Source organism: Tyto alba, unplaced genomic scaffold (assembly GCF_018691265.1).
Source record: "Tyto alba isolate M040663 unplaced genomic scaffold, T.alba_DEE_v4.0 Super-Scaffold_28, whole genome shotgun sequence".
Lineage (NCBI taxonomy): Eukaryota > Metazoa > Chordata > Aves > Strigiformes > Tytonidae > Tyto > Tyto alba.
Window position 1 is genome coordinate 15,992,853 of NW_024881302.1, and position 12,314 is coordinate 16,005,166.

General features: G+C 36.6%; 1 protein-coding gene across 13 annotated transcripts in view; it reads right to left on the reverse strand.

Moving 5' to 3' along the window:
• Window positions 1-12,314, reverse strand: part of RBFOX1 (RNA binding fox-1 homolog 1) — a 1,320,820-nt gene that overhangs the window by 1,145,671 nt on the left and 162,835 nt on the right. The window lies entirely within an intron of this gene.

The following is a 12,314-nucleotide window of genomic DNA, read 5'->3' on the forward strand; positions in this document are numbered from 1 at the left end:
ACAAACTATTTTGTTACCCATGACAGCAACACAAGGGAGTCTCTCCTTAATACCTCCTGAGGAACTTCTGGAAAAAACAGATATGGCTGGTCTCACTTCTAATTAGAAAAAGAATTATATCTCTGGGCATAAGATCCCTATTGCTACAACCTTCTCAAATGACAACAACTAAAGACATTCAAACACAAAAGCCAAGCAACTTAAAAGGTCTTTTTCACTATTTAAATTAGCCTACAATCTCCTCGTTTCCAACTCATCTACCTTTCATGCTTTGTTTGTCTTCATGAGAGCTATATGCTGTCCCCTACTTCAAACTCATGATGCAAGAAAGAGAAGTCCCCACAGAAATCTGTTCCCTGGGCTCCTGGGCCTATGAGTCTTTTCACCCAGCCCTTTGTGATTTACGCTCACCCCTAAGCAGTCCAGCTATTTACCTACCATACCCCTTAATGAGCATTTTACTTGGAGAAGATCTCCAGCTGTGCCTCAATCCAAAACCCTTCTAACCCTTCTCCTTTGAGCCCTCAACACTTTTCCTGCCCACCCATGTTTGACTTCTTGTCTTGATCTGCAGAGGTAAACGCATATTTACCTAAGGTGGTGAGGAGACAAAGAGCTGGAAATTAATGGAATCTCAATTTAGTGATTGTTAATACTAGTCATAACTGCTTATTTTCATATACTTGAAGAAGGAAAGTCTACATGGTGGATTGCATGATTTTAAAACTGTTAATATAAGATCTAATAAACCATATTATGCCTAATAAGCTAAAACATATAAAACACATTCTTTGATTTAATAAATACGCTCTAAATCGTAGGTAACACTCATAAAACTCCTTTTATAAAAACTGAATCATAAACAACGTCCACATAAAAATAAGGCATGAAATATACCAGGTTTTCCTACAGAGAAATACATCCATAATACCCAAAGGACAGTCACCCCCCTCCACACCCTCCTAACCAGCAGACTCTTGCTCAGAGTGTACAAACACCGTGAGCAGCATTAGCATTATGGTCATTCAATTGTTGTGGCACATTCCACTTGCAGCTTCAGTTCTGGAATGTACAAAGGCTGAGTATGATTAATCAGAGTCTATTTGTTGCAGAAGGTAATGGAAGGAACAGTGCTAAGCATTTTTCAAAAATGAATAATAACCCAGGTAGCTGGCACCTGCATGTGAAGTGAAGCATTACAAACAAATGAGGAGTAATAGAGCTTACTGGGCATAAAATGTTACTGTTTTATAAAAAAAAGTGCAGAATAAGCAAACTAGAAGTAATCACCCTGAGCATTTCCACCATCTAAATAACCTTTAAACTTTCTGAGGTCTTACAAAACAACATGATTGATGAGCATCTGCAAGAGTCTATAAAGGGGAATGGGGGCCACATACTTTGAAATGATACTACAATTTTAGTCCTACCTTAGCTCTGTTACTGTTCAAATACTAAAACATTGAGTGAACTATTTTAATGGTCCAGATTTTGCTATTGTGCTTCCCAGGCTCTTAAAGGGCTTGGAGAAATATTATTCAGGCTCTAGGTATTTGCCAAATTAATGTCTGGAGACCTCCAGGCATTTTAAAAAGAAATGCCAATTAATTGTTTCCTTATATTGCACATTATTTAATATATTTTGCTAGAAATCTGTTTTGCTAGCAGTCCCCCTGCTTGGAACTTTAAATAAAGAGGAAAAAAAGAACTTTTAAAGGAAACTAAGGCTATTACATATGAGGGTGGACAATACTCTGTTTAGAAAGATTAGCAGTTACTACCTTTGCATTTGCTGGGTAAAATGTTGCCAGTTTGCTGATAGCTTATTTTCAGAGAGTCAGAAATGCATTTTGCCATACAACTATATTAATCTTATCCTACAAATAAAAATTGAACTTGGATTCATCATTACCAATTTACCAATTTTAACAGACAACTTTTGCTGGCTTCTTATTTATCAATTTTGTTATTGTTGTTTTTGTTCTCTGCTTAGCTTCTAGTATAAGATCACTTGTACCTATTTTGTCTTTCCAATCATTAGCTCAAAATCATCCTTCTGATATGCCCTAATGGATGGAAAATCTTTAAAGTCTCTTCGGAAATACTCCCAATTTACAGTAAGAATGCAGAGGAAATTTATTGGTCACTAATTCCAGCCACTACATAATGAAGTCCGCTTAAAAAGGAGAACGAATTCACAGTATGCATGGACCAGCATCTGAAAAAAAAGATCACTGACAAAGTATTTAAAGCGCTATAGTTGGGGAATCTAAGTTGAATCCAAAGACTTGGATATTTTTTGTGGATTTATATTCCATCCATGGACTTAGACAAATAGGCAGACTAGAGAGAACTGTAGAGACTAATATTTTCTGATCTACAGAATAGTGGAAGTTCAGAAAGTTGAAAAATTAGAATTTTTGGGAGACAGCTGTTCTCAAATCCTTTTGCTTTTACAAATCACACTCTGCAGGAAAAGCAAAATAAATAAAATCTTACCTTTTTTGCTAAGAGAAAGGTAAGAGAACTGAAGTATTAACACACCTAGAGCACAATTAAATATGTAGAATGCAAGGCAAGTACACTGAGAGCGTAACGGAGTTAAATGTTTTTGTTGTAAACTGACTAGTATGAAAACCTTAATGATCTTACTTCTCCTGAAATAAAAAGCGTATTTTAAAAGACTTTCTAGAAAACAATACAGTACACTTCTACACTGAAATAAGTTACATATTTAGTAGGCTGACTGACATTAGGGGTTGAATTTGCATTTGGCATACTTTAAATGTTCAAATTGAAAGGATTGAAAGCCCTTGTTTTGAAACACAAAAATACTGCAATGTGGAAAGAGAGAAAGACAGTGAGAGCAACTGAATGACGGATTGAGAGATAAACATTGTGCATTATTGTTTATTCAAGCAGATAGCAGCACTAAATAAGGTTTTCCTAATATCATTACTGTGGTGATTAACATCCTTTTTCACACTGAAAAATATTTCCTGAAACTCAAAAGCAAATTGATTTCTTTCTGCTTTATTTAACTACTCCACATCTAATTGCAGGAGGCTGCTTATTTTTCAACTCTGCACTTGCAAAATAGTGGCTTAAATCTGCTCCCTTCTAGCTTTGTCCTACATGGGACCAGAGCACACTGCGGTGTCAGGATGATGAAGTACCTGCTCCTAGCCTTCTCTCGCTATGAAGCAAGTAGTTCCCATCTACCATGCTACATCTCTGCCTCGGGAGAAGGAGAGCTGCTAGTTTTGAGTTTTAAATAAGGTACCTGAGCCAACATTTTTTGTAAAAAATATTCACTGTGGCTTAACAAGCACAGCCAAGTGTTCTACTGCTTGTAATGAAAACGGTGTCTTGAGAGTTTCTGTGTGGTTACAAGATAGCAGGGGTCATCTGGGCTACAGTCCATCAAATCCATATTTGAGAGAAAATTCCTATAAAAAGCAAGTAAGAAAAAAACAGAGACTAAAGATTGCTGAGGAGATATCAAGAATACTGTATTTTGTTTCCAGATAGTTTTTTTTGTTTTGTCAAGCTGCTTCTTGACAGGAAGAGAACAGAGAAATAGTGCTGATGTTTCCTGTTTAGCAGCAACAAGTGTTTCTTGGCATGAGTTTTCAAATAATGTAACCGACAATTCTGCCATTCAGTTTTTTTTCTTTCATTGTCTTGATACACTGCACTTTAACATCACCACTAGTGGCATAACCTGTGGCACTACTTACACACTATGTATGTAAACAGCAGTGATAAACTACACATAGTGCAAAGAAAATACTACGTGAAGTAGCTCGTAGCTCCCACATTTTTAACTAAAGAAAACTTTGGCATTATTTATTCAGAAATGAACCAGCTTGGAGTATTTCTGGATCTCCTGTGCCAACCTGGCACTTATCAAAATCGATAATTTAAATTTGGATTTTATTATAAAAATAACACCTCTATGTATTGCTAATGGTACCAGTGCATTTTTCTGAGCTAGTAAGTATTCATTTAAAACAAATTCATCAATCAAATGCAGAATATCATCATTGCATCACATCAAACCACTTATTTCAGTCTTTGCCCAAGGATGACTTCCCTTCAGTAGCTTTGTTCTTTTACTGCAAAAAAATACCGCCTAAAGCCCATATTAACCATTGCTGAAATGTTTTCTATGCCACTAGAACTACGTTTGAAAGAACACAAAATTGGCTTTCAGATCCTAACCCATATGCAGTTCCCCAAGCACAAGATAATAATATGAAACTGGTTTACATATGTACACATATGTGCACATACACTTTCCAGAAATAATCACTTTTTTTGTGTGTTGATGAAATAATGAAAAAGCCCTTGGGGCACAGAGCACTGAACTGGTTACCTTTTATTATTTGCTTTCCTATATTAGCTTATTTGAACATCTTAACCTATAAATAAGGGCAACACTGAGCAAAGAAAAATGCAGGTTTTAACAGGTAGCTGTGCTTAAAATGCACAGTATGAGGAAACTGAACTGTTGGGGTGAAAGACATTTCTGAACTTGAAGGTTACTTCATGTTTTTCTCTAGTAGTCAGCACAAGAAAGACCACCCACTCACAACACCAAGAAGTGCTTCCACCGTAGCTTATCAGCACCTGGTAGTCAGGCACGAACCTCAGATCTCATGTGAGAGACTACGTCCAAAGCCTGGAAATGATCTTCAGTGATGCATCTCAAACATTCCCACAAGGGTTACAACTAGTTTGAAAGTAATAGATGTAAGATTAAAGATTACCTTTAGTTGGCCTCTGTTTCCTGAGCTCTAGGGTCCACACATCAAGTGTTTCTCCAAAACTGCCAGGACTAGAAACTGTCTCAATGAAGAAAGATAAAAAACCAAAGTATTATATGACTAAAGGAACTGTGGCTGTGTATAAAAGGCCCAAACAAAAGTAAACTTCAGTGTTTTCATGACTGTTAGGAGGGCATCATAAGCTGTATTAGCAAGACCATGGCCTGCAGGTGGAGAGAAGTGATCCTTCCCCTATGTTTAGCACTTGTGAAACCACACTTGCGTCCAGTTTGGGGCTTCCCAGTACAAGACAGACATGGACAGACAAGGCAGAACAGGACCCGCAGAGGCCATGAAGATGGTCAGGGACTGTAGCACTGAGGACTCAGGAGTGGGAGAACTGGGCTTGTTCAGCCCTGAGGAAAGATAGCTAATAGGCAGCTGAAGGGAGCCATATCTTCTAACGGACAGAGACAGGCTTTTCTCACAGCGAGTGGTACAGTGACAAGACAAGAGGCACCAGACACAGCCTGGAATACAGAAGCTTCTGACTAGATGGAAGGAAAACCAAATCAATCAGGAAGATGGCCAAACACTGCAAGAAAAGCCCAGAGAGGCTGTTGGACTCAAAACTCGACACCTATGGAACTCAGCAAGTAAAGAAAAGAATGAATAAGCAAGTGTAAAACAATCCTTAAAATGAGTATCTCTATAACCTGATTATTTTAGTGTCTTATTTCAGTCAAGAATCAAAACCCAATCGTGCCAAACCCTGAAACCAAGGTAACTTCATCACTCTGAGGTGCTTACAAGGTGAAGTTACAATGGCAAACTGAGTGATAAAACATAAAAAGTGAAAGCACAGATAAACAACGAAACCGCTCTGAACAGGGACATAAGCAGTAGTAACATCACAGCAGTAACATCACATCCTACACACCATAATTAATTCATCATGCTATCCAAAAATTCAACAATCATTTCAATATGTTGAAGTATCTTCAAAGAATGAAGCCCTTGTGAAAGAAGAACATGTTTTCAGAATCAGACTTCAGTGAAGTCTGAAGACAAAAGCTAAAGGTGCACTGGTTAAAGAACGTTGTCATGGCCTCATATTACAATAATAAGGCTGTCAATGGATGTAAATTAAAGGCATAATTGTCCTCACCGAAAACTGCTTAATTTCTGCAGGCTGGGATTCTCTTTCCCCTGCATGTTCCTTCCTCATACTAAAACCCCTCTGTAATTATAAATGCTCTTATTCAAGCAAACTCTTTTTCCCTCACTCTGTAGCTGCATATTTTAATATTCCAATGGATTAGAAATCATAGCTTTCTAAAAAGCAAAAAACAGTGTCCTAAGAATTACTTTCTCTTCTAAAATGCTAATTTACTTTAGATAAATAGCATTTTTGTCATATGTCAATTTATTCTAAAGGAAAAAAGAAACCAAGGAAAACAAACTATGCACATACTTGGACTACAATAATACAAAATTGTACCTTTTGAAAAGCTTTGATTGTTTCCTTACCATGAACTTTCTCCTTTTTGAATTGCTAATTCAGTTAATGGGTTCGTTTTTCTCTGAAATTTTCATCATGAAAATTACCAGCCTTACAAGGTCCTCTATGCACAAAACAGTTTGCATATTTTGTTACAAAGGTTACATTTGACATTGGGAAATAGTAGGATGTCTTGAAAACGTAAAAATGTAAGAAGCTCCATTAGAGTCAGTAGTATAACAGTACTTGCTAGTATTTTTAAAAGAAAACATGAAGATCTGCATTTTTTTTTAAATTCAATTTGTTTAATAATGCAAAAAAAAAAAACCCAACCCTAAAATAAATCTAAGATCATCGCTTTGTCTTTCAGATTAGCCACAGAGTAGCCAGCTAGACTTGCAGAGCTGGAACTCTGGCTGCCATAGTACAACTACAGATTTTCAAATTTCCGTTGTGCTATTCCCAGTGCCAGGCAGTATACATGAGTACACAGACTACAACTAAAAAGCCTCATCTTAAATGCATGGAAGTTAACATTTGTTTTCAGCTAATTTTCCAGACACTGTTCTCTATGAAAGGCAGTGTTCAATATCTGCATGAGAGAGAATATGGGGGCAATTATGCTTTAAATCACACACAACAGAAACCACACCTTCATTCTTGATTTGTTCACCATCCAACAAAAACATGTCTTGACTTGGGTTCTGAGGCTCCTGTGTCTCAGAGAAATGCTAATGAACACAATAACAGCTACGTACAGATTTTAATGCTGAAGAAGATAATTTCTAGAAACTAATGTTTTGGATTTAAACAATATGATAAAAATATAAAATGACAACATCTAATTTATGTTTCCAAATAAACCAATGACGCAAGTGTACCCAGAGTGAGAATTCAGATAACTGGATTTCATGCTGTAAAACATATAAGTTAAGTCTTGCCAAAGAGAGGGACTGAAAGTCAGAAATGTTCACGTAGCCCTGACGATCTCAAAGCTACAAATTGATTAAGATGCCTAAGATTTTTTTCTAGCCTCTACTTCTGTGTGGGCAAGACAGCCTTATATCATCACCAGAACTAAGCACACAACAACGCCTAAGCAACAACCAGACAGCGGTGGCTTTATTCAACTACACAGGACTGAGGGAACTAGTGAAAAATCCTTCTGGGATTAAGAGATCATAATATTGTACTTAACTTTCCAAAAAGATTTTTGTAAAACATTTTCTCTAGGAAAGACTAAGAACAATCCAAATGGGCAGATACACATTGGAATATATACTCACAGAGCTCAAAAGTCCTATGAAAGCTTGGTATTACAGGCGAAACAAAAAGGCAAAGCCTAATTCAAAGTATTTGTGCAATTTGTATTATTTTAAGCCTAGGGTAAATAATCTCGACTGCTAATAGCACTTTACTACATCAGAGGTTGAGCAAAAGGTTAACAAAGTTGTTTTTTTCTGTTTTTTTCTTCATACGGGCCACTCATTTTCCATATAAAAACCCTTTCAAGCACGTTGGGTGACAAGGCTGGGGAAACAGCTCCATACTGTAGTGTGGCTGGGGGGAACCCCTTTGAGCAGCACATCGGAATAAAGTAGCTGGTACGATCTGCAAAGTAGCTGAGACAGACCTTGGGATTTAATAGTTCACCAGTAGTTTATGGACCATAGTTTTAAAAGCCCTGAAGTGATTTAAGCACCAGCAGCTTTCAGGACAATGTCACATGTCCAGACAAATTACAAAGAGTCTACAAAATGTACTTTATGGAGCAAATAAATCCTAACTTTTTAAACTCCTTAACAATCCCAGTATCACAATGCCTATCAAAGAGGAAATCTTAATCCACATAACTAGTAGCTTACACATTTCAGTGTGAAATATAATTTTTGAGCTATGGAAATTCTGAAAGTAACTGTTTGTACTGTTGGAGGGGTTGTCTAAGATAACACATCAGCATGAAGGATTACGTGGTGCTGGAAGAATACAGTGTTCTGAGTTATAATTGTTATATCCCAACTTCACAGATACGTTTATAATTGAGTAAATCTTTAGAAAAGATTACCTGTAATTCTTGCTGTGAAAATGGTGCATTATGACATCAAAAAAAAAAAAAAAAAAAAAAAAAAAAAAAGACTGACCCGAGTAGCTTACTGTATATACAATTATCAATTCTAATGTCTAAATTCATCTGCCTGTCCACTTGCAACCACTGAAGGATGCACAACTGTAATGCTGCAGACCCATTCACACACATGGGACTTCAATCTCAGAGGCTGCTGACAGATGTTTGCATCAAGGTTTTCATTTCAATAGCACACTCTAAATCCTTACTCTTCTACAGCATTGCTCTTATCCACTTTTAAAATGAATCAGCCTTAATCTTTTGATTTCAATTATATGTTTTTTCATACTTCAGATAAAAAATACCACAAAACAAAAATTCCCCAAGCTCCTTACATACCATAGTTCTAAATTTTGAATCACTCCTCAATATTCTGCTCTGAGACTGGTTCAGCCATCATTAGTGTATCTCATTCTTTGTGCTCTGTATACCCAGAGTGCTTTCCTGGTATTGCCAATGCAGTCTTGTTACAGAGTAATTTCAATGCATCAATACACACCAGCAGTTTGAAACAGCAGGGACTCAAAGCCTGAGGAGGGCAAACTCTTATCACGGTATCCTTCCTGATTTATTGGAACACAAATGTGATAAACAAACAGGACCCACACCTTATAAAAAATGGCAAAGTACTTTTCTAGGATCATAGGGTCTGTACAAAACACAAATTCCAGAGGCTTTTAAAACAGAAGGTCTTTGAAAGGAAAGAGTATCTCTGCTGAAGGTTAACTGTATGCACAACATGCACCAGTAAAGTTTGTGGCTCTTGGACTCAATCCTAAACCTTCAAAGTTCTGTATAAGTACAGAATATTTAAGCGTCCTAAAAAGCTCTTTAAAAAGATACACGACCCAACACAGTCTTTGCGTATTATGAAACAGCAGCATCACATTCAGAAAAGAAGTTCTTGCATTAGCAATGTTTTGTTTGGCCAGAAAAAATAAATATATTCCTTCTTCCTTTTTACATTTATGTGTCTTTTTAATCATAAGACAGTGTCATTGACTGTACTGATAAAAGGTCACCCAGCATACAGAAGGAAGTGCTCTATAAAATCATCATATGTAAATTCTTACAAATCAAGAGACAAAAATCTTCAATCCTCCATTCTAATTAATCCTACTTTCAGCTGGTATTCCTAAACAAAACAAGGCAAGAGAAATACCACTGAATATAAATCTTCTGGCACTTTTCTTCTTGGACAAAACTGAGAGGACTCCAGAATAAGTAAAAAAGGAACAAAAGAAAAGTAGATGAATGAAATGTGTGTGAGCATACTCTCCTATCCTTATTAGTTCTGCAGCAATTTTTCAAAATGCTGTTGACACCATAATAGTCCCCAGGGAGAACATGTTAACTAAAGGGATATCAGCTTCATTTATCAGCAGTGGGACAGCAAATTTGCCTGTAGAAATTATGCCAGCCTGCTAATACAGCTAATCGGGGATTGGTAAAATCAAGTCATGCTATAAGAAGTCAAGGTCAGATTGCAGGTTTTTACTATAATTACTGTGGATTTTAGAGTTGTTCATTTTATAGGGTATGTTCAACAAAACTACAGTGCACAGCCAAATGTGGAGTTGAATGGACCAAAAAAAAATACTCTAACAGCATGGACTATTGTAACATTTTTTTTGAGGAACCTGAGCTGCCCTGTCCAAACCTGGAAAAATAAAGGAAGCTATGTTTTTACACACAGAGCTTGAACTTCAGGTAACCCGCTTCTTTTTAAAAGTACAGTTCCTCAGATAATTCAGGAATTAAAAAAAAAAAAAATAAAGGCCTTATATAATTCCATACTAAATATAAAAAAAAAAACAAAAAAAAAAAAACAAAAACAAAAAAAAAAAAAAAAAACAACAACAAACACAGGCAGATGGAATTGGATGAAAGGGCACCAATACGTGAGAACAGGACCTCTGTAATTATACTTCATTCATGCTATTCACTTTCAGTTACGTTATTCACAATGGGAAGAAGGTAAAATAGAAATTTCCTTGTTTTAACAGTGCATATATAATCTAGGCCTTTGTAAACATAGCTAAACATTTTCTTGCTTTTGTTTTGGTTATATTGGGTTGTACATGCAGATAAGACTTCTGAAGCCATACCAGCTAGACCAAGTGGAGTCTTTGATAACCCAGGATCTGTGACACAACCTCCTCTGTCCAAATCTCATGTTTGAAAAGGAAACATGGGAATTTAACTACATTTCCATGCAGTTTACAAGCTGACTTTTTTTTCCCTTTTCAAAAACCTAAATCGTGTCATTTGTTTTGCTAATCAGTTTTTACCTGCTTTCCATTTATTCTTTTCATTTAGGAAGATGTGCTATATAGACTTCCAGTTACGTCTAGATAAGGAGTTCCTGCCAACAACTGGTTGGCATTTTTGTGCAGTGGGTTTGTCCTACAATACATAAACAACTGGTAATAGGGTATTTCACCTCATTCTTTATATATTGTCCATCTTCCTAAACAAAGGCTATCAATTAATTCCACTCTGGACAACTTTTCAGAGTAACCTGTGATAATTCTGGCAAATCCTATCTTTTCAACTTAAGTAACTGCAGAGCAGCATACCATCTGCTCCATAGTGTGATGGGTTAGTCAAAACATCACGTAGGAATTGGATTCACTGTGAAATTAGTCATGCACTAGCTCAGGAACTGCTAATAATGCACAGATAATATGAGGATTTGCAGAAAATACTGATACTGTATTCTGATTAGCAAGCAGAACTTCACTCTGATGCCTGCAGGTCTAGAGTTCCTGCTAGAGGTGTAAATACATATGCATTAACATATTACATGGGCAAATCCAGAACCCTGTGACCAGCATACTAAAAGTAGCTCCTGAATCAGATTTTGTTGTTAGTTTGGGCTCAAGCACCCTTATACCTTTTACTATGAAAATTAAAATATGTCTTCCAACTTACTTATAAAGGAGAAAAACATACAAGCATGGAAAGCTGCTTTATACTGCTTAATGAACTAAGCCATAACTTACTCATCTGTTCCATTTTATTCAAAAAGCACTTCCTAACACAGTCCTTCAAGGAAAGGAGAAATGTTCAGAAAGGCAGAAAAAAAAACCCCACAAGCACATGTTAACAAAGACCATGAACCTCAAGCAAGACCTTAGGCCCTTGCTAAGTCTTTACAGAGATAAAATGTTGAAATAACAGCCCTTTTCGTTCATACAAAAGTACTATTAATGTGTATGAGAGAAGAAATGCAGTTCACCTGCATATCAGTGGCTTCAGTGAACAGAATACTGAAATGTAAACACATCGGAGACTAGACAGTCATTTAATGGTTTTGGCATGAATGACACTTTTTCTTTTTGTAACCCACTGTCACGACCCAAAGGCTTACCTACTTCATGGGTGTATAGAGATCACAACCATCGGGTTGCAGGATTCCATAATACACAAGGACATGGAGGCTTTATCCTCTTAATTTCTCTAGTTTATTACAGATTACCACAAAAATCACCAATCACAGCTACTTTTTGCAATTACCAATCACTTTGGTGTGAGCCAGGATAGTTCCTTGAATAGTTTTACTCAAAACTTTGAAAAGGCATGTAACAATTTAGTACAATATTTTCACAAACCAAAACACTGGGTGCACTGGCACAAAGCACAGTTGCATAGCTGCAATAATTTTTTTTTTGTTGCTGTTATGATGTTTTTCCTACGGTATATAAAAACTGCCTTATTTGTATACAGCATTAAAAGGCCACTGGCTTCATTCAAGCACAGAAGATAGCCAAACATGCTTGACTTCCACTTAGGTTTTCAGTCACAGAATGTAGGAGATATGTATGTGTCAATGGTTCTGTCCCAGTTCTTTCAACTGAATAAATGTACTTTTAACTGAGAAAAAGAGATATGTCTGTTCAGGGCCAAAGGAATTCAC